Genomic DNA, 21,952 nt, shown 5'->3' on the forward strand with positions numbered 1-21,952 from the left:
AAGGGGACGCCAACATCTGGATAGACAGTTGAGAATTTAGCTCGGCTTCAGATTGCAGATCCACGGAGTTAAGCACTGAATCACTTCATTCAGTGCGAAAACTGGATGTGGGAGACCAACGGCTAGGAGCCTGTGTACTTTAACCAGAAATATTGGAGCACTACATTACCTAGAAGGAAACATTATTTTGGACTATACCAATATCTCGACTTTCTCTTGCAGAAGTAATACCTTCTGCTCTAGAACTTCATATGAAGTATATCTAGAAAGTAATCTCTGTTTTCACTGAGCATTAAGACCTACCACAGCAAAAATAGAGTTTCAGCTAAGAAACGCTGTTACTATTTTTTGGCACAATGAAATGAAATAGCAGCACTCCATGGCTATCAAAAATGGCCATTAACGTTGATGCGTGAAAGCAGGCCATGACAACGGCAGACCAGTTGCCACACCTTCTGATACAGCCATGTTCTCGTTTACATGTATGGAACCGGTGCCTTGTCTCCACAAGTGGATAGTGAACCAGTGTAGGTACCCACCGTTTCTAGCCAAAGCCACTGCAGTCTGGTAGCACTAGTTACGAGAGGATATCCGTGACAAGCTTTGTAAGCTGCCACTTTGAGACTTCGTGTACACTATGAACCAGCCAACTTCTAATTTCTCTCTTGTGGACTTTGTGCCTTCCAGATGGTGGGGTACCTTCAGACACATCTACTTGTGTAGGGAAACTGATGCTGCATGCCTCCGCTTGCAAAATCATACATCGCTGCTGCGTGTGTCTTTCTCGTCTGTAGGCACCCCCTGCCCTGAGCTGTGGACGTGCAGCAGGGGGTGGGGGAGCCACGTCAGCATTCCAGCTTCTGTCCACCTGTTGTGTCATCACCACTGGCCTCAAACTGTCATCGCGTTGAGCGGGGGCGTGCCTGCTACATAACGACGCAAGAAGTGTTGTACCCTGTTTTCTAATAATATTTGTGAGTGTTAATGTTGTTTTGTGGAGACACCAATGGACAACATAGATTCGTCAGCTCACTGCTTCAATTCAGAACTGCCACTGTAGAGGTCACCCACGCCAAGTCTCTGCAGTTGTGTCAAGACGTTTTGATGGAACAAATTCTCAGACTGTTCGTAACGAATGTCTTATTTCTGTTCAGTAAGTGCCAAATGTGGGGGTGATAGTGCTCTGCATTAGTGGTTTAGTTTATTTAGAAATGGAAGGACTCATGGTCATGCTGTCTACAGTTAGTAACGAATTATAACATTTGGCGGTATGTGAACTGCAGGAAAGCTCCCTGCAAATTTCGTGGGATTCATTGATTAAGATCTTGACCAAAGTATTATTTCATTGTCCACTGGGCTCAAAATCTCCTTTTTGAGAAATGAAATGCAACCGATGACTGCTTCTCCGAACTTTCTTTTGCGTTTTGTGCCGAACTAGAAGGGCTGCTGAACAGAATAGCCATGGGAGAAAATGTGATAAGAGTTTCCTGCAGTAACGCGGACATAAAACAGCACTCAATAGAGTGGGCTCATCCCACCCAAGCCGCGCGGGATTAGCCGAGCGGTCTCAGGCGCTGTAGTCACGGACTGTGCGGCTGGTCCCAGCGGAGGTTCGAGTCCTCCCTCGGGCATGGGTATGTATGTTTGTCCTTAGGATAATTTAGGTTAAATAGTGTGTAAGCTTTGGGACTGATGACCTTAGCAGTTAAGTCCGATAAGATTTCATACACATTTGAACACTTTTTTGTAACTCTTTTTAGTTATATGAAATGGAATGACCACATAGGCTAAGTTGTGGGTAAAGCAGGTGGTAGACTTTCGTTGTTTGGTAGAAAACTGAGGAAGTGCAATCAGTGTACAAATGACAAAAAAAATGTTCAAATGTGTGTGAAATCTTATGGGACTTAACTGCTAAGGTCATCAGTCCCTAAGCTTACACACTACTTAACCTAAATTATCCTGAGGACAAATACACACACCCATGGCCGAGGGAGGACTCGAACCTCCGCCGGGACCATGCGCACAGCCCATGACTGCAGCGCCTTAGACCGCTCGGCTAATTCCTCGCGGCTACAAGCGACATTGCTTACAAGTAATTCGTGCGACCGTTTCCAGAATATTTCTCCAGTGTGTGGAATCCATACCAAAGCGACGCTATGCAAAGCAAAAGAACATTCCTGTTGTTGCCCACTTGCAGTAGGATACAGAAAAGCCGATTCGTTTCCAGTTTCAAGACGTTTTCGCGGCAGCAACGCCTGTCTTCCTCGATGCCACTAATTCCTATGACTGAGTTGTTAATCGGAGAGCTAATTAGGGCGAGGAAAATTCTTCTCGGCCGACCGGTTTCACACAGTGTGCCACAGCACCACGTAACAAAGCAGAGCAGAAGTCGGGCCAGCGTGCAGCAAAAAAGTGACAATTTTATTTCGAACTGAAAGAAATCGGAGCCGCTAACAGGCTGATGTGCGTCTCCCAAACTATGGAACCGGGCCTAATGAGGGTTGAGTGTGCGGTTCTCTCCGAATCAGTTAATGAACCAAATCTTGGACACATTAGCTGATACCAATCCGGACGGGTACAGCATCGATGCTAAAAATAGTCGAACGAACACCTGGCCAGGGAACGACATTCCTGTCTAACGTGTGTGCCAAGGCGCTCAAACAGATGACGGTCACCTTGAAGTCGAGTGGTAGGAAGAAAATCCTTCAACACGAGCTGTAGTTCGGGAGACGACGGGGACATCCGGTGCCGCTCAAAATTATTTAGTAGACATAATAAATTCGGAAAAAATAATTTAGCAGGAAATTTAAATGAAATAATGTAATTACCAAATCATCATAGTGTGTACTTTCTTTTCTTGCACATATTGTACAATTCTAATCCTTGCGTCAATAATAAAACACAAATGAACAAACTAAATAGGCTTGTAAATAATTTGTTGAAAGCAAACAGAAGGAAAGCAATAATGAAGTCTTGACCCATGATGTTCTTAGCTTAATACTTGATTGCGTAGCCCTTTGCTTGTATTACTGCAAGACACCCACCTGGTTGGCGTAGAATCCACAGGTTTTGCTGTGCCTGCAGAATCTTTTTCCATTGCTCACACAATTCTTCATATAACAGCTCTCCGTTGGTGCAATTTTTTAAAATATTTTTGGCGGGCACGTCTACCCAGCTAACTCGAAAGATGTTTGATGGGATTTGTGTCTGGACTTCGACTTGGCCGTTTGAATACCTTTACTTCCTGCTGCTTCAGAACTCTATTAACATAGCCAAAAGTGTGCTTCGGATAGCTGTTATGCTGCAGTTTGCCAATTATGAGGCATATTTCGTCTTCCTTGAGGAATCACGTGGCCTGTTAATACACTCCTGGAAATGGAAAAAAGAACACATTGACACCGGTATGTCAGACCCACCATACTCGCTCCGGACACTGCGAGAGGGCTGTACAAGCAATGATCACACGCACGGCACACACCAGGAACCACGGTGTTGGCCGTCGAATGGCGCTAGCTGCGCAGCATTTGTGCACCGCCGCCGTTAGTGTCAGCCAGTTTGCCGTGGCATACGGAGCTCCATCGCAGTCTTTAACACTGGTAGCATGCCGCGACAGCGTGGACATGAACCGTATGTGCAGTTGACGGACTTTGACTGAGGGCGTATAGTGGGCATGCGGGAGGCCGGGTGGACGTACCGCCGAATTGCTCAACACGTGGGGCGTGAGGTCTCCACAGTACATCGATTTGTCACCAGTGGTCGGCGGAAGGTGCACGTGCCCGTCGACCTGGGACCGGACCACAGCGACGCACGGATGCACGCCAAGACCGTAGGATCCTACGCAGTGCCGTAGGGGACCACACCGCCAGCAAATTAGGGCCACTGTTGCTCCTGGGGTATCGGCGAGGACCATTCGCAACCGTTTACATGAAGCTGGGCTACGGTCCCGCACACCGTTTGGCCGTCTTCCGCTCACTCCCCAACATCGTGCAGCCCGCCTCCAGTGGTGTCGCGACAGGCGTGAATGGAGGGACGAATGGAGACGTGTCGTCTTCAGCGATGAGAGTCGCTTCTGCCTTGGTGCCAATGATGGTCGTATACGTGTTTCGCACCGTGCAGGTGAGCGTCACAATCAGGACTGCATACGACCGAGGCACACAGGGCCAACACCCGGCATCATGGTGTGGGGAGCGATCTCCTACACTGGCCGTACACCTCTGGTGATCGTCGAGGGGACACTGAATAGTGCACGGTACATCCAAACCGTCATCGAACCCATCGTTCTACCATTCCTAGACCGGCAAGGGAACTTGCTGTTCCAACAGGACAATGCACGTCCGCATGTATCCCATGCCACCCAACGTGCTCTAGAAGGTGTAAGTCAACTACCCTGGCCAGCAAGATCTCCGGATCTGTCCCCCATTGAGCATGTTTGGGACTGGATGAAGCGTCGTCTCACGCGGTCTGCACGTCCAGCACGAACGCTGGTCCAACTGAGGCGCCAGGTGGAAATGGCATGGCAAGCCGTTCCTCAGGACTACATCCAGCATCTCTACGATCGTCTCCATGGGAGAATAGCAGCCTGCATTGCTGCGAAAGGTGGATATACACTGTACTAGTGCCGACATTGTGCATGCTCTGTTGCCTGTGTCTATGTGCCTGTGGTTCTGTCAGTGTGATCATGTGATGTATCTGTCCCCAGGAATGTGTCAATAAAGTTTCCCCTTCCTGGGACAATGAATTCACCGTGTTCTTAATCCAATTTCCAGGAGTGTAGTTCATTCTTCAGACTATTCGTTACCCCATCAGTTTCGACGAGAAAGCCTACAATACTTCGTGAAAAAACGGGCCCACACCATGGTACTTCTTGATCCGCTCTTGGTTGAGGGCACTTGGTACTTTCTGTCACTCCTCTTGTTTTCTGACCGTCGAATGCACTGACCGTGGAATACACAGTATCCCGTCTGAGGAGAAGAGCTTAAACTTACTTGCCGGCCGTTGTGGCCGAGCGGTTCTAGGCGCTTCAGTCCGGAACCAAGCTGCTGCTACGGTCACAGGTTCGAATCCTGATTCTGGGATGGATGTGTGTGCTGTCCGTAGGTTAGTTAGGTTTAAGTAGTTCTAAGTCTGGGGGACTGATGACCTCAGATTTCCTCTAGTGCTCAGAGCCATTTGAACCATTTTAAACATACTTCAGTCACTCCATAGAGTTTTCAACCAGTCTTCAGTGGTCCGAAACGCGTAAATCATAGCAGCCTGTTGTCTGGTCTTCCAATTTTTCGCACTTATCGTAGATTTTCGAAAAGTTCGCCTGCCACTGAGATCTATCACTGCTACGTGACGTTCAACTCTTGAAACATGGACCTTCACCCCGTGTTTTACATGTAGTTCGTCATGTACTGCCCTGGCTGACTTCCTGAGATCAGCCATAGGCTGCCATTGCATGATCCTGTTTTTTTTTTTGGGTGGTTTTCCGTTGCGGACCACTTCATGTATTGTTCTCAGTCGCCACTATTTTTCTGAAGGGCGTCTCAGACACTAGAAAGACTGCTTGTCTGAAATCTTCCTAATATCCTTTAGTTTTAGGTACTGCTATAAGTAAATGAAATATTAAAATTAGATTTGCTTTACGTAGTCAGGTCTTCCCATTCAACATGATTCTAATGAATCGCTTGGTAGCACTGTTTACAGCTAAAGTGGATTGTTACCTGAACTTAGCAACCAATACACGTAAACACAACGAGCTCAAGCAGTCTTCTGTCTGGACAACCTGTTTGTTTCGATGCTGCGTACAGACGAACTCGCAAACGAATCTAGTATTTCAACTACAAGATACTTTTGAGTGACACTGTATCTGATCGCCAGTCTGGGTTGAACAGTGGCAATGGACCTCACCACAGTGTCTCGTGTGCTGTTAGGCGCTTGACGCGGCGTCGGCGTAGGTGGCGCTCCGTGCGCACCGATAAGCACATTCAACAAGGCGTACGCTTGATGCCATTCAACGAGAATAGACTGTGTACTCAGACAGTACTCGAGTAAAGAAAACACTGAAATAAAACAGCTGCAGCAACAGTATAAGGAATCCTGACAGTGTAACGACCTTGCGACCGCACAACTACGCCGCCTAGTGTCAGTCACCTTGCCACCGTTCGCGCAACTCCCCCCCGTCTGAGGTTCGAGACCTCCCTCGAGCATAGGTGTGTGTTGTCCGTTAGATTAAGTAGTATGTAAGCCTAGGGGCCGATGATCTCAGCAGTTTGGTACCAGAAGAACCTACCAAAAATTTCCAATTTCCTTGCATCCCCCACTTGTATTCGTTATTATAAGGAGTGACCAAAAAGTTTCCGTTTAAGGGCGATGCTGCAACGTATATGCAACATGGCGCGACTTCAATGCGTGTATACTGGGTGTTACAAAAAGGTACGGCTAAACTTTCAGGAAACATTCCTTACAAACAAATAAAGAAAAGATGTTATGTGGACATGTGTCCGGAAACGCTTAATTTCCATGTTACAGTTTATTTTAGTTTCGTCAGTATGTACTGTACTTCCTCGATTCACCGCCAGTTGGCTTCGGTGCTTGTGTTGACATGCGACTCATTGCTCTAAAGAACTAGCATCAAGCACATCGGTACGTAGCATCAACAGGTTAGTGTTCATCACGAACGTGGTTTTGCTGTCAGTGCAATGTTTACAAATGCGGAGTTGGCAGATGCCCATTTGATGTATGGATTAGCACAGGGCAATAGCCGTGGCGCGGTACGTTTGTATCGAGACACATTTCCAGAAAGAAGGTTGTCCCGACAGGAAGACGTTCGAAGCAATTGATCGGCGTCTTAGGGAGCACGGAACATTCCAGCCTATGACTCGCGACTGGCGAAGACCTAGAACGACGAGGACACCTTGAATGGACGAGGTAATTCTTCGTGCAGTTGACGATAACCCTAATGTGAGCGTCAGAGAGGTTGCTGCTGTACAAGGTAACGTTGACCACGTCACTGTATGGAGAGTGCTACAGGAGAACCAGTTGTTTCCGTACCACGTACAGCGTGTGCAGGCACTATCAGCAGCTCATTGGCCTCCACGGGTACACTTCTGCGAATGGTTCATCCGACAATGTGTCAATCCTCATTTCAGGGCAAATGTTCTCTTTACGGGTGAGGATTCATTCCAACGTGATGAAATTGTAAATTTTCACGATCAACATGTGTCGGCTGTTCAGAATCCACACCCAATTGTGCAATCACGTCATCAACACAGATTTTCTGTGAACGTTTGGGCAGGCCTTGTTGGTGATGTCTTGATTGGGCCCCATGTTCTTCCACCTACGCTCAATGAAGCACGTTATCATGATTTCATACGGGATACTCTACCTGTGCTGCTAGAACATGTGCCTCTACAAGTACGACACAACATGTGGTTCATGCACGATGGAGCTCCTGCACATTTCAGTCGAAATGTTCGTACGCTTCTCAACAACAGATTCGGTGAACGATGGATTGGTAGAGGCGGACCAATTCCATGGCCTCCACGCTCTCCTGACCTCAACCCTCTTGACTTTCATTTATGAGGGCATTTAAAAGCTCTTGTCTACGCAACCCTGGTACCAAATGTAGAGACTCTTCGGGCTCGTATTGTGGACGGCTGTGATACAATACACCATTCTCCAGGGCTGCATCAGCGCATCAGGGATTCCGTGCGACGGAGGGTGGATGCATGTATCCTGACTAACGGAGGACATTTTGAACATTTCCTGTAACAAAGTGTTTGAAGCCATGCTGGTACTTCTGTTGCTGTGTGTTTCCATTCCATGATTAATGTGATTTGAAGAGAAGTAATAAAATGAGCTCTAACATGGAAAGTAAGCGTTTCCGGACACATGTCCACATAACATATTTTCTTCCTTTCTGTGTGAGGAATGTTTCCTGAAAGTTTGGCCGTACCTTTTTGCAACACCCTGTATAAGCATCGACATGCAGGCTAGGGATTAGTACGGCATGCATGTCTTCCGACGTGCGAGTGGTGAATGTGCAAAGGTGAACTATGGTGACGTTGTTACCAAATGGGTACAAAAAGGACCAACGTGCTGTTGTTCTCCCCTTGGCACCCGAAGAAGAAACACTGGGTAGACATCCAACGGATAATGAAGAATGTGTGTGGGGCAGCATGTCTGTCGGAAACCACCGTTGTGAAATTGTGCGCCGAGGGGTTCAGCTGTTTCATGATAGCGCTAGTGCCCCATATCATAAATTTCGTAACATAAGGTCACACCAGTTCAAGTGAGAGATACTCGAGCCCCCACTATACACTCTTCATCGGTCCCCACCGACAATCACACATTCAGTGCCTCAAAAATGACCCTTAAGGGTCGTCGTTTTCTATCGCACGAGGATGTTCAGAGGGAATTTACGGACATCTTCACGCAGCAGGACAGGATTTCTTATCAAGCGGGTGTCTTCAATCTGTTGCGCTGATGCGATGATTGCCTCACTGTTCGAGGGGATTTAGCCTCATTGGCGTACCGATTCTGCACTGTACTTCATTCGAATGGAAACTTTTTGATCGGCTATTGACATAGGGTGCTTGGCAGAGGGGGGGGGGGGGGGGGGGGGGCGTAAGTGCGGACATTTTCAATGGTGACTGAGGACAGTGTACTGAAAAATATTACATCACTATTCACTTCATTTGAAGAGTAATAATTGTAGCTATTAGGAGTGTATGTTTTTAGGTTGGTTAGAACCTCCAAATACATGTGGCAAGAGGAGCCATTAACGCTTATTTTCCACTGGGCAGCAGGTCAGGTGTCTTTGTGTGGACGTGTGTTCGAAAAACGGTTAGTCCAGACTGACAGACATAGTCTACATAGTGGAGTTACAACTGTACAAAAAAACATCAGGTAGTAAATTATCTGTCGTGTTTATGGCAAGACAGTTAGACCCAGAGAAGAACAAATAAGACTATGAACTTAGTAAATATTGAGGTACCAGTGATCGCAATGACTACACATATACCTCTAACACAGCGTACAATGTTGTCTTATTGTCTATTGTTAGATTGTTTGGTCGAGCCTGTTAAGCTGCATGAACTTACCAGTACCTTGGCTTTTTGTCGCAATGTATAACTTCGGACTTGCTGCTGAAAACAATAATATTCAAACTTTGAACATTATCTTAGTGTTAACTGAACTCTCTTCCTAATGTTAAAGCTGTTTGTACCTGTGTGAATGTTAATTACGCTTTAGTGCTTCTTCTTCAGCGTTTAGTGGACAAACTAAGCAGACGTTCTATCCAGAATCAAAGTATACACATTACTCCGGCATTACCCGTACTTATCGGTCTGGTGATTGTTATTTGCTACTACAGAACAGTTACAGCATCTGCCACTGGGTCAGGAACCAATACTGATTCCCCTTCAGATATTTCGTCGTTTTAAATCAATAATCCTACTTGCTGACATCTGTCGCCACATCCTGAAGGAACTAAATTTGCATGTAAGTCTGTTTATTCGAATCAATTTATAATTCCAAGAACGTAATTGTAGCTTTTTGTATCAAAACTAAACTAAGAACATTTTTGAATGCTTGCTTTTCAAATATTACTTTACGAACTTTACAAAGACAAAATGAAGTTAGTAATTTCCACTAGACTGATGTTACTTTAATTATGAGACTCCCACTAACTGAATTTTTAAAAAAAATGCAACTAAATCAAAGACTGTAGCAGAGCGATGATCAAAGTTGTGAGTCTTCACTTTCATATTTTAATAAACACAAGCCGCAGCATTGACCGCTGCTAAATTTGCACACATTAAATGGTTACTTTAAGACAGAATTAAGGCAAATTAATGATAAGTACTTGAAATAAGATGATGAACTCAGAATAATTATCTGTCAGTCTACTGAACCAAAAGCATTTTTTGTTATAGATTCTGTTACCACAAGTCCAGCTTCCTGAGAATGAGACTGTCTGTAACTTGGTTCTTCACCTCCCTTAGTAATTAGATAGACCAAAAGCTGCCATAATATCTGCCTTTGATAAGTTTCTCGAAGTAAGATATTTTGGCCCACAAGTGACTCGCGTCCGTAGCTACGATTTACATGAGACGACTTACCATTGCAGAAGTGTTAGTCATCGCATTCTTCCAGAAATTCTATCAATGGTGACACAAAATATTTAACATCTTGACGAACACATAAATATATAACCTCAGTCAACCAACATCCGCTCATTTCTCCGTACAGTTCAGTATGTCTACAGTTTATTTCAACATAGACACGTCCACAAAACAGACACGGCAAGGCGCATCTTCCTGTTCAATCTTGACGCTGTCCTCTGGGTCAGACTACCGCTCATTTTGCCGCGTAAAACAGGCGCTCACCAAACGGAACGGTAACATTAATCTGACCACATGTCAAAAGGCTGAATACCCACCCTTTACAGTGCGAACGGCTGCGAGAAGTGCAGGAAACGGGTCAGTGAGGTTCTGGAAGGAACTTAGAGTGATGCAGAGCCACGCCAACTCCAGTACTTCGGCTAGCGGCGCCAGGTTTCTTAGTAGAGGACCTGTGGCTCGAACAACCCAATCCAGGTGGTCCCACAGTCTCTCTACTGGGTTTGAATCCGCTGAGTCTGATGGCCAGGGCAGTATGGTACACCCATCCTGGTGCTCTTCAAACAACACACGCCGCGAGCTGCGTGACACGTCGTATTGCGCTGTTGATAGAAGCCATCACGCCGAGGGAAAATCAAACTGTATGTAGAGGTGAAAATGGTCCTCGAGGATAGAAGCGTACTAGTGTTGATCCCTAAGCGGATCGCCCAGCGAATGAAACGAAAACGATCCACAGACCATAACTTTGCTTGCTTTCGGACGCTTCAGGCCGTACATGACAATCGCCATCTGTCTGATGGAGCACAAACCGTGATTCATTTGTCAAAAGCACCTGTCACCACTCAAACCATGTGCACTTGCAGTATGGCGTGCACATTCCAGCCTTCATCGCCGATGAAATGCGGTCAGCTTGCGTGTGTGAAACAGGACCCTGCTAGGGGTCGCATACACAGTAACATTCGCCGAACGGCAATTGAATAATCCTGTTAGTACACTACTGGCCATTGCTGCACCACGAAGATAGAGTGCTGCAGACGCGAAATTTAACCGACAGGAAAAAGATGCCGTGATATGCAGATGATTAGCTTTTCAGAGCATTGACAGAAGGTTGGCGCCGGTGGCGACATCTACAACGTGCTGACATGAGGAAGGTTTCCGCTCGATTTCTCATACACAAACTGCAATTGACCGCCGTTGACTGGTGAAACGTTGTTGTGATGCCTCGAGTAAGGAGGACAAATGCCTTTCCATCACGTTTACGACTTTGATAAAGGTCGAATTGTAGCCTATCGCGATTGTGGTTTATTGTATCGCAACATTGCTCCTTGCGTTGGTCAAGATCCAATGACTGTAGCAGAATATGGAATCGGTAGGTTCAGGAGGGTAACAGCGACCGCTTATCCGCATGACTGTAACGGATCCTGCAGCCACGTCTCGACCCAAGACTCAACAGACGGGGACGTTTGCAAGACAACAACCATATGCACAAACAGTTGGACAACGTTTGCAGCAGCATGGACTATCAGCTCGGAGACCATGGCTGCGGTTACCCTTGATGCTGCATCACAGACAGGAGTGCCTGCGATGGTGTACACAACGACGAACCTGAGTGCACGAATGGCAAAACGTTATTTCAGATGAATCCAGGTTCTGTTTACAGTATCATGATGGTCGCATCTGTGTTTGGCTTCATAGCGGTTAACGCACGTTGGAAGCGTGTATTCGTCATCGTCATACTAGCGCATCACCCGGCGTGATGGTATGGGATGCCATTCGTTACACGTCTCGGTCACCTCTTGTTCGCATTTACGGCACTTTGAACAGTAGACGTTACATTTCATATGTGTTATGAGCCGTGGCTCTACCCTTCATTCGATCCCTACGAAACCCTACATTTAAGCCGGATAATGCACGACCACATGTTGCAGGTCCTGTACAGGCCTTTCTGGATACAGAAAATGTCGACTACTGCCCTGGCCAGAATATTCTCCAGATCTCTCACCAATTGAAAACGTCTGTTCAATGGTGGCCGAGCAACTGGCTCGTCACAATACGCCAGTCACTACTCTTCATGAACTGTGATATCGTGTTGAAGATGCATGGGCAGCTGTACCTGTGCACGCCATCCAAATCTGTTTGACTGAATGCCCAGGCGTATCAAGGCCGTTATTACGGCCAGAGGTGGTTGTTCTGGGTACTATTTTCTCAGGAACTGTGGACTTAAATTGCCTGAAAATGTAATGAGATGTCAGTCTGGTATAATATATTTGTCCAATGAATACCCGTTTATCATCTACATTTCTTCTTGGTGTAACAATTTTAATGGCCAGTAGTGTAGCTCCTTGATTCATCTGGCCGGTGAGTTGCTAAACAGTTGCAGGTATATTGGCCCGTACACATCTCCGCAGCCGTCGTTCACCGCTGTCCTCTACGGCCCGTGCAGCACCACAATCGTCCTGGCGCCTGGTTTGGAGAACGCCATTTTGTCATGCACAGTCTATTGTTTTCACCCTTTACATCTACATCTACATCCATACCCGGCAAGCCATCCGACGGTGTCTGGCTGAGTGTACTTTGAGTACCTCTATTAGTTCTTCCTTCTATTCCAGTCTCGTAGCTAACCCTTGGTCAGAAAGCAAATAATCATGCCCTCACTCACTGTTCCCATCACGACCTGGACTGCACTGTTTTCTGCGTCCCCCCGACATGCTTTACATCCATTCCAGTACTAGTGGAACCACGTGTTGTCTGTGAGTAGCTATTGCACGTTGATGGTTCCAATGGCTCTGAGCACTATGGGATTTAACTTCTGAGGTCAACAGCCTCCTTGAACGTAGAAATAATTAAACCTAACTAACCTAAGGACATCACACACATCCATGCCCTAGGCAGGATTAAAACCTGCGACCGTAGCGACCGCCCGGTTGCAGACTGTAGCACCTAGAACCGCTCGGCCACCCCGGCCGGCACACGTTGATTTCGAACTTACACGCTGGTCACAATGTGACTCTGCTGTTTATACACAATATAATGAAAAGTATCCGGACACGTGGCTGAAAATTACTTACAAGTTTGTGGCACCCTCCATCGGCAATTCTCGAATACAACTTGGTGTTGGCCCAACCTTAGTCTTGATGACAGCTTCCACTCTCGCAGGCATACTTTCAATAAGGTGCTATGAGGTTCTTGGGGAATGGCAGCCCATTCTTCACATAGCGCTGCACTGAGGACAGGTACCGATGTCGGTCGGTGAGGCCTGGCCCAAAGTTGGCGTTCTAAAACATGCCAAAGGTGTTCTATTGGACTCAGGTCAGGACTCTGTGCAGGCCACTCCATTACACGGATGTTATTGTTCTTAACCACTTCGCCACAGGCCGTGTATTATGAACAGGTGCTCGATTGTGTTGAACTATGCAATCGCCATCCCCGAATTGCTCTTCAACAGTGGGAAGCAAGAAGGTGCTTAAAACATCAATGTAGGCCTGTGCTGTGATAGTGCCACGCAAAACAACAAGGGGTGCAAGCCCCCTCCATGAAAAACACGACCACATCATAACACCACCGCCTCCGAATTTTACTGTTGGCACTACACACGCCAGCAGATGACGTTCGCCAGACATTCACCATGCCCACACCCTGCCATCGGATCGCCACATTGTGTACCGTGATTCGTCACTCCACACAAAGTTTTTCCACTGTTCAGTCGTCCAATATTTACGCTCCTTACACCAAGCGAGGCGTCGTTTGGCATTTATCGGCGTGATGTGTGGCTGACCTCCTGCCTAATTGTCGTAGTAATTGCAGTGGATCCTGATGCAGTTTGGAATTCCTGTGGGATGGTCTGGATAGATGTCAGCCTATTATACATTACGACCTTATTCAACTGTCGGCGGCGTGTGTCAGTCAACACACGCGGTCGGCTTGTACGCTTTTGTGCTGTACGTGTCACTTCACTATTACACCGGAAACAGTGGACCTAGGAATATCCAGGAGTGTGGAAATCTCTCTTACAGGCGCACGACACATGTGACACACAATCACCTGATTACGTTCGAAGTCTGTGAGTTCCGCTGAGCGCCCCATTCTGCTCTCTCACTATGTCTAATGACTGTTGAGCTCGCTGATATGGAGTATCTGGCAGTAGGTGGCAGCACATTCCACATAATACGAAAAAAAGTATGTTTTTGAGAGTGGTTGGATATTTTTGATCACAAAGTGTATAACTTTGAAATCAAAATGCAGTCAGTAACCAAAATTTACCTTTCCAGTTGTTTGATAATATTTTTCGTATAATAATCATTCAATAAGTATCATTTTAAATACGGCCAACACACTACATGATTGTAAAAACTTTTCCGCACCATCCACACAGATACAGGATGCGTCTATTTCATGAGTGTTTAAACATATGGAAAAGAGATTTCCTGCAAATCACCCCACACAGTTCGGAACGTAATTGTGTTGTACGAGTCATACTGGACTCTTGTACCAATCGAAATATCTATGCAAGTATGTATTTTTTAAATGGCGGGTACAAGCCCTGAAGGGAACCCAGCCAAGTCTGGAAAGACGTGGGTATTTGAAGGTCGTTTTGCAATGAAAGAGTAGATTACTATTACTTGCAGTTAGCACTATGTTCGGTACACAGGATAGACATGGGCGTCCCCACGTCGCCCTGTGAGTCGGCCAGTCGTTATGAGCCTTAGAAATATTAATTTTGCAGTCGGATCAAAGTCTGAGAAAACAAGAACAGTTGGAGCGAATTCACGTACCTGTTACCTAATGGCGTTGCCTGTTGAGTCGTACGTCTGTACACTCAGATTGCGAGGGTCGGCCCATCGCGTCTACGTGGCAGTTTTTCGCTGTTGTCGTCGGACATCAGTTGTATTACAGGATGTCACCACGCCTAACTTGGAAGTATTTTACGACGTGCGCTTTGGTTGAACTGCAATGCCTTTAAAGGATTCAGAACGGGAGGAGCCATGACACACTTGTGACATCATATAAGGAGAAAACTTAAAACGTAACAGTTCATTTACGCTTTACAATAAAAATAGAAAGCAGCTGATATGTTGCGTGAGTCCAAATGATGTGCATTTATCTGCTTGTAGCTTTTGAAAACTTAATGATTAACATTACAAATAGAAATTCTTGATCCTCAGTTTTCACTTTTTTTGCACTGACCATTCGTAATGCCCCAACAGCGGTAAGATTCTCGATTACAACATGATTTTTGAGCAGAGTTTCAAAAAATTAGCATCGATAGTAGAATACTGGTGATTCTTTTGTGTTGTTCAGCCACTTACCATTTTTCGAGAGAAGCAGCAAAGTGAGAACGAGGTAGTACTCGTTTATTTGCCTTTTTACTTTCCTATTTGGTTCCATGTATCTTTCAGGGAGTCAACATTTTTTAGTGTTTGTATTGCTGAAAATAGTAAGAATAAAAAACCGAAAATCGGTTATTCCAGGAACTGGTTATTTTGAGCAGTTGTAACTCTCAGGTTAAACTGGCATTGAAGACAACCGATAGTTTCATCGATAACCACCATCCTTAATAGAGCGTGGACGGATGCCCTTTCTATTGCTTCTCCTTCCCTCCCCTCCATAACCCCGCCTCCCCTCCCCCCCACCTCCTGTGCCCTGCGACTGAGGTGCTCCCATGTGTCTGTGTCTAGTGCCATCAATCGTGAAACTGTGAGGACGTGTAAATGTTTTTGAGTCGTGCAAATGAGGCGGGACGTAACCACCAGCCTGGCACTCACAGAATAAGATGTGGGAAACCACCTGACCTGAAAGGCACGTTCGGGCTGACCGGCTCCCCGGATCTCACCGTTATTCCGTCAGGCGGATCCGATGACTTGTACACGGGGGAGGGAGGGGGAGGGGGGAGGGGGGGGGGGGGGCACGACATCTCACTAAATCCCAAAGTGGCGTGCGAACGAGCGCTGCTTTCCTTGAGGGTGTTTTGATCGTACTGTATGGTATTGTAAACGTATTGTCTCAAGAGAGGGACGTTTGCCTACCTGGAAGATAAAGCATAACAAATACGTGGCGAGGAAGATTAAACTTAATTGAAATGTACAATATGAGCAGCTCAAATGCAGCCGAAAATTACAGGATAAGGGAAGAAACCGAAATGCTTCGACAACTCTCATAGCGTTACTCATTAGCATGCGAGAGTGGCGAAGTTGCAATGTTAAAAATAGGTTTTGAATGGATTGCTGCGTTTTTTATATCGATGAAGTAACAGAAAAAATTGAAAACTGAGTCTATAGGAGTACATCTACTTTGAATTAAATTTCTTATTCATATGAAAGCAAAAAAGTCTTAGATCGACTTAGCAACTTGAGTACAATGAAATAACCCAGCAACCACTCTGCATCACTGCATCCACTTTCCTCATTCGACATGGAAACAGATATGAAGCAGGTATTGCCTTGCAATTTCATATGATAGTTCATTACTTGTACTGTATAATACAGTAACCTTGTTAGATTATGGTAATTTGACACCGTCATCTCTAATATTATGTCGTAGTGGCACACTTGATAAGCTCATGTTGCGCAAAGCATTAATATACAAATGGGTTTTTACTTAATTATTGTAACTTACAGTGTTGCAATAAATACTTTAAGAACCTTCGATGCAGTTTCGACGTCCTTCTGTCAATATGTCTGCGACGGCCTTGCACACCGTTTAACCAGTCTAATGCGCTACTTTCGATTAGGACTGGACCAGAAATCAGTGAACTGCATCCATATTCTTTTGACCCCCACATCCCCCCGTTTTTTTACAAAATTCTTAACAAAATAAGTTTCTCAGGCTATCATAACCCCTCTTAGTTATAAAGGTTTATCAGTGAGAGAAAATACCGTTTTCCTGTAGATTTCAAAATTTCCTGAGTTGACTTTCGATATGAAATTTAAGTAGTGCATTAAAATTCATCACAAACCGATAACAAACAGATATCAAATGCTTTACGCCCGTTGGTGGCATAAGTTCAGGAGAAACGGAAGTTATTTGAACAGAATTCAAACCCCGCCGTAGGTGGCGATAATCCAGTGCACGCTAGTCACCCATGGCCGTACTAGTAAATGGGTGAGTCCCATACAAAGCCGTCTACTATAGATCAAAAACTAATCTTAAAGCATCAAAGGAAGGACATATTCTGGTACATAAGTAGTAACCTCAACATGAATTGGTAAAAAAAATGCCCCGTGAGTACATATGGTGATACGCAGACTATCAGTACATGCAAATCAGCATTAAAATGGGCTATAAAATACTTAACAACTGAGTAATATCAGAATTACAGTTGTAGCCGCAGAGACAAGGCTTCAGTTCCGTAAACTGTTTCACCAAATGATGGGCCATAATAATTGCACAGGAAAAAATACTCCTTATCAAAATGAAATTCGCTATTTTTACTAGCTGACCAGACGAGCTTTAAATGCCCAAAAATGTTTTTCAAATGGTTGCCCGTAGTAACTTCAGTGAAAAGGCCTGATCATACTAAAATAATTTCCACTATTTTTAAGTAGCAGACAACACAAACTTAGGATGCCTAAACATGCTTTAGTAATGCCCGCCCGTTATAACTGCAGTAAAAAGGGCACCTTTTATTAAAATAAACGAACTGGTTTTAAATAGCAAACAACACAAAAGTCCTCCAACCTGTTTTACGATTAGTTGCCCGTGATAAGTGCAATGAAAAGGGCAGCTCTTATTACAGTAAGCTTCACCACTGAAATAAGCTGAACTTCTTTCGGAAGAAACCCCGACGGACAAAAATTACAGCGGTACGCTTGAAGAGAAACTGGTCAGAGTACCACGACGTTAACGCGGCAAGCACACAGTGTATATAACAAGCTCACCAAATATTTGATGAATCCATAGTGAAGGGGCACTCAAGCTCTCCAAAAGCGAGGCTGAGGCAAGTTTCCAGAATGTACTATGGCCCCACATTTGGCCAAACACGGCCCCCGTACAAGTCTCCACCGGCCGAGGCAATTTAATATGTTAGGCGTGAACGGCGTCAGACAGCTCTCGCGGCCGCAGGTGCCCTTTCCGCCTTCGCTAAAAGTGGCGAGCTGCCCACCCACACGCGGCGGCGAACCGTCAGAGATTCCACACATCCACTGCGATCGGTCCGTGCCCGCACGGCTCAGTGTCATCCACTATTAAAATTATTACAACAAGTTCCCAGAAGGAAATTTGCACTCTGCAGCGGAGTGTGAGTCAATACGAAACTTCCTAGCACATTAAAACTTCTGCCGGACCGAGACACGAAATCGGGATCTTTCTTTCGAGGGCACTTGCCAGCGAGAGGCAAAGTCTGGCACACAGTTTTAATCTGTCTGGAAGCTCATTGCAACGAGTTATTATTTACTCCACTTCTAATACGTTAAAGGTTTTAAAAGTATACATAAACCAGAAATTTAATCGGAAGGAACGTGACGTGTCGTTTACCTACATTCCACTTTGTTCACATACTTTATCACCGCATGCAGGTTTTTTTTTTTAGAATGAGTCCATGTTGTTATTTTTGAAGGAGCTCTGTCTAGTTCGAAAATTTTCATCAATGTCTGTGCCATGTGAGCACCAGGTGTTCGATTCAGTATCAATGGACAGGCTAATAGCTGGCAGTCAGTCTGAAGTCGTTTCGCAATCAGTGTGCACTTTAAGGTCAGCAGCTCTGCATTAGTCTTGACAACGAAGTTATTAATTACTTCGCGCGTGTTTGCGAAATTGATGTCGTGGCCTGACAGATCTTGTGTTACCCAACTGAAGAAGTAATAAAAGAATAAAACGGTGTTTCCTGCCAGAAAACAATTAGAAATCAGGAACAATAAAAAAGAAAGAAATAGACAACATTTTGACAAAATGAAGGGGTACTGGATTAATAGACAATGACAAACAGAGGCGAGGAATTAAAGCTTTTACTTGATCGTACCTTGTTATTACAAAGAAGAAAAACAAAATAAAAATAAACAAGAATAAATGGAAGCCTATCTGTGGGATCTTAATATTTGCAAGGACCTTTATACCTGCAGTTACGAAAGGAAGGCGATCCATAGGTGATCAACGTTGACAGTTTTGGAAGGTGCTGACCGATACAACTGGCAGTTTTGCGCCCAGTTCAAGAAAATTTTAAATATTTCCATAAAAAATGCTTTAGACTGTAGTTGCACTTTTATTTTGTCTGTCGACTGTTGATTACTGTACCAAGTATGGTTATCAAGTCATCGTTTGGTGCCCAGTCGTCCTGCTCGCTTTCCGTGTATGTGTTCGTTCCCGCCCTCTTTCATGGCGACGACCCTGAAATATAGCTGTTGGAAAAGAAGAAGGAAGTACCACGATAAATGCAAGCTTGGACGTAAATCCAGATGCTAGACAAGCGCTGTTCATCTGACCGCGAACGGCACCTTTGCTGTCTCTGAAATACGTTTCAAGTATCAATCGTGGTCAGAATAGTCTACTTGTGAGTTCATGATGTCGGCGGTAAATGAAATCCAAAGTAGGCAAGTTGTTGGTGTTTGCTAGGTGGATGTGTACGTAACCAAGTAATCCAAAGTGGTTGGTGTTTCGAGAGACACCGTGATTTCTACTGCATACAAGGCAAACGGAAATACATCATCCTTGAAGTCACAATGCTTACGAAAATGTGTTCTAAGTGATACCGAGAGACGGTCATCGAAGAGCCGTGTGACACAAAATAAGAGGACGACACTGCAAAAGTCAATGCAGAACTGAATGACGCACAAGTGAACCTCGTCAGCACCAAAGTAACACGAAGGGAGCTCGATGAGCAGGGAATTTCAAAAAAAAAGATGAAAATTCCCGCAACTGAAAAACAGGTCACCGCATCTTTGAAACCTGGGCTATAAAACAATGGAACAAAGTCATTTGTTCTAATGAGTATTGTTTCACATTTTTTTTTCAACCTATGTGCCAGTTTACGTTCCAAGAGCGAGACGTTGCGAGGATTCGCTGTTGTTTTGGGCAGCTATAGCATGGTATTCCATGGGTCCTATGTTTACTTTTCAAGGTCGCATTAGTGCAGACGATAACGCGAACATTTTGGCTGATCGGGCAAAATGTTTTGTTCCCCACCTCTGATCTACATCTACATATACATCATACTCCGCAAGCCACCTAGTGGTGTGTGCTGGAGGTTACTTCTGGTACCACTATCTGATCCCTCCAACGTTGTTCCACTCGCGAATAGTGCATGGGAAGAACGATGGTCAGTACGCTTCTTTATCTCTCGAATTTTCTCCTGGTGTTTAATACGCGAGATGTATGTGGCGGTAAGTAATATGTTGCGTGGCACCTCCTGAAAGGTCCTGTCCCGAAATTTCAGTACTAAATATCTCCATGATGCACAACGTCTCTCTTGTATCGTCTGCCAGTGGGGTTTGTTTAGCATTTCCGTAACGCTCTCTCGCCAGCTAAACGACTCCGCGACGAAAGACGCCGCTCTTCGTTGGATCTTCTCTACTCCCTTATCAGTCCTAAGTAATAGGAATCACAGATGGATGAACAATAGTCAAGAATCGGGCGAACAAGCGCCTTATAAGCCATTTCTTTCGTGGATGAGTTACATTTCCTTAAGATTCTGCCGATGAATCTGAGTCTGGTGTCTGCCGCCGTTAGATCTTCTACTGGCTGTCAGCGTGACCGTCGGATGCTTGACGCTGAAGGGGATAACTACGATCGTATTCCACACCACGAGGTTACCTCTGTGACATAACTGCCATGAGATCTTCAGTTTCTCGTTACTGACTACGTCAAGCTGGATTTCCTTTACAGATGTTTTGTTTACATGGATAAAACCTACATTTAGACAGCAATTATTAATTAGACGGGTAAGACGCGGGATATGAGCAGCGCATGTGGTCATGGTCAGATCGTGGCTACTTCGCATGCGGGCACACTATTGTCAAGATCTGCCAGGAACTGGTATCTTCATGCGACACCGTGCCAGTAGTGTTGGGGAAAAATCACCCTCTTCAGGGATTAATATTTCGTGCAACCATGTGCCGATGGCAGCGTCAAGTTACAGCCTGAAGATGGGGTCGCAACGTAGTAACATCAAACTGCTGCTGGTCATTCATTTTATTACGTAATACTTCTTAAAAATATAGTTGGGAGATGTAGGGAAAGTGCATTTTACAACTGGCAGATGTTAGGTCACAGCAGTCCGGCTATCACGGATTGCAAAGGACGATAGTTTGGCCACTGCAGACCAAATACCACCGCTATTCAGTGATGGATAACAATAAACGGTCAACAGACATACAATTGGGGAATGCCTCCTCAGTGTATTGTGAAGGGGAGTATGAGTAAGGTTTAACGTCCCGTACATGCGTAGGTCATTAAAGACGGAGAACGAGCTCGGATTACGGGAAGAGCAGGGAAAGGAACTGACTGAGCGCTTTATAAAACGAACCATGCCGGTATTTGCCTCAGGACATCACATACATCCACGCCAGAGGCTGGATTCGGACCTGCGACCGCAGCAGCAGCGCGGTTCCGGAATGAGACACCTACAACCGCTCGGCCACAGCGGCCGGCAAAGCTGGAGGGCCGGACGGGCATTTGAGGAGGCGTCCTCCCGAATGAACCCACCCCCTTCCCCCGTCCCTCTATCGATCTATCAGCTGCATCTTCCATCGTTTTATAGAATTGATTACATTTCTTTCTACCGCCTAAGTCATTAATTTTAAATGCAGGAGAGAAGACGTTGAATTTCAAACAGGTGCCTCTTTATGTCCTTCCTTGTGATCGATGAAGTGGTAGTTGCAGGCACATCATCGCTGATCGCTGTTACGATAATCTACGAA

The sequence above is a fragment of the Schistocerca gregaria genome, chromosome 7, assembly GCF_023897955.1.
Source record: "Schistocerca gregaria isolate iqSchGreg1 chromosome 7, iqSchGreg1.2, whole genome shotgun sequence".
Lineage (NCBI taxonomy): Eukaryota > Metazoa > Arthropoda > Insecta > Orthoptera > Acrididae > Schistocerca > Schistocerca gregaria.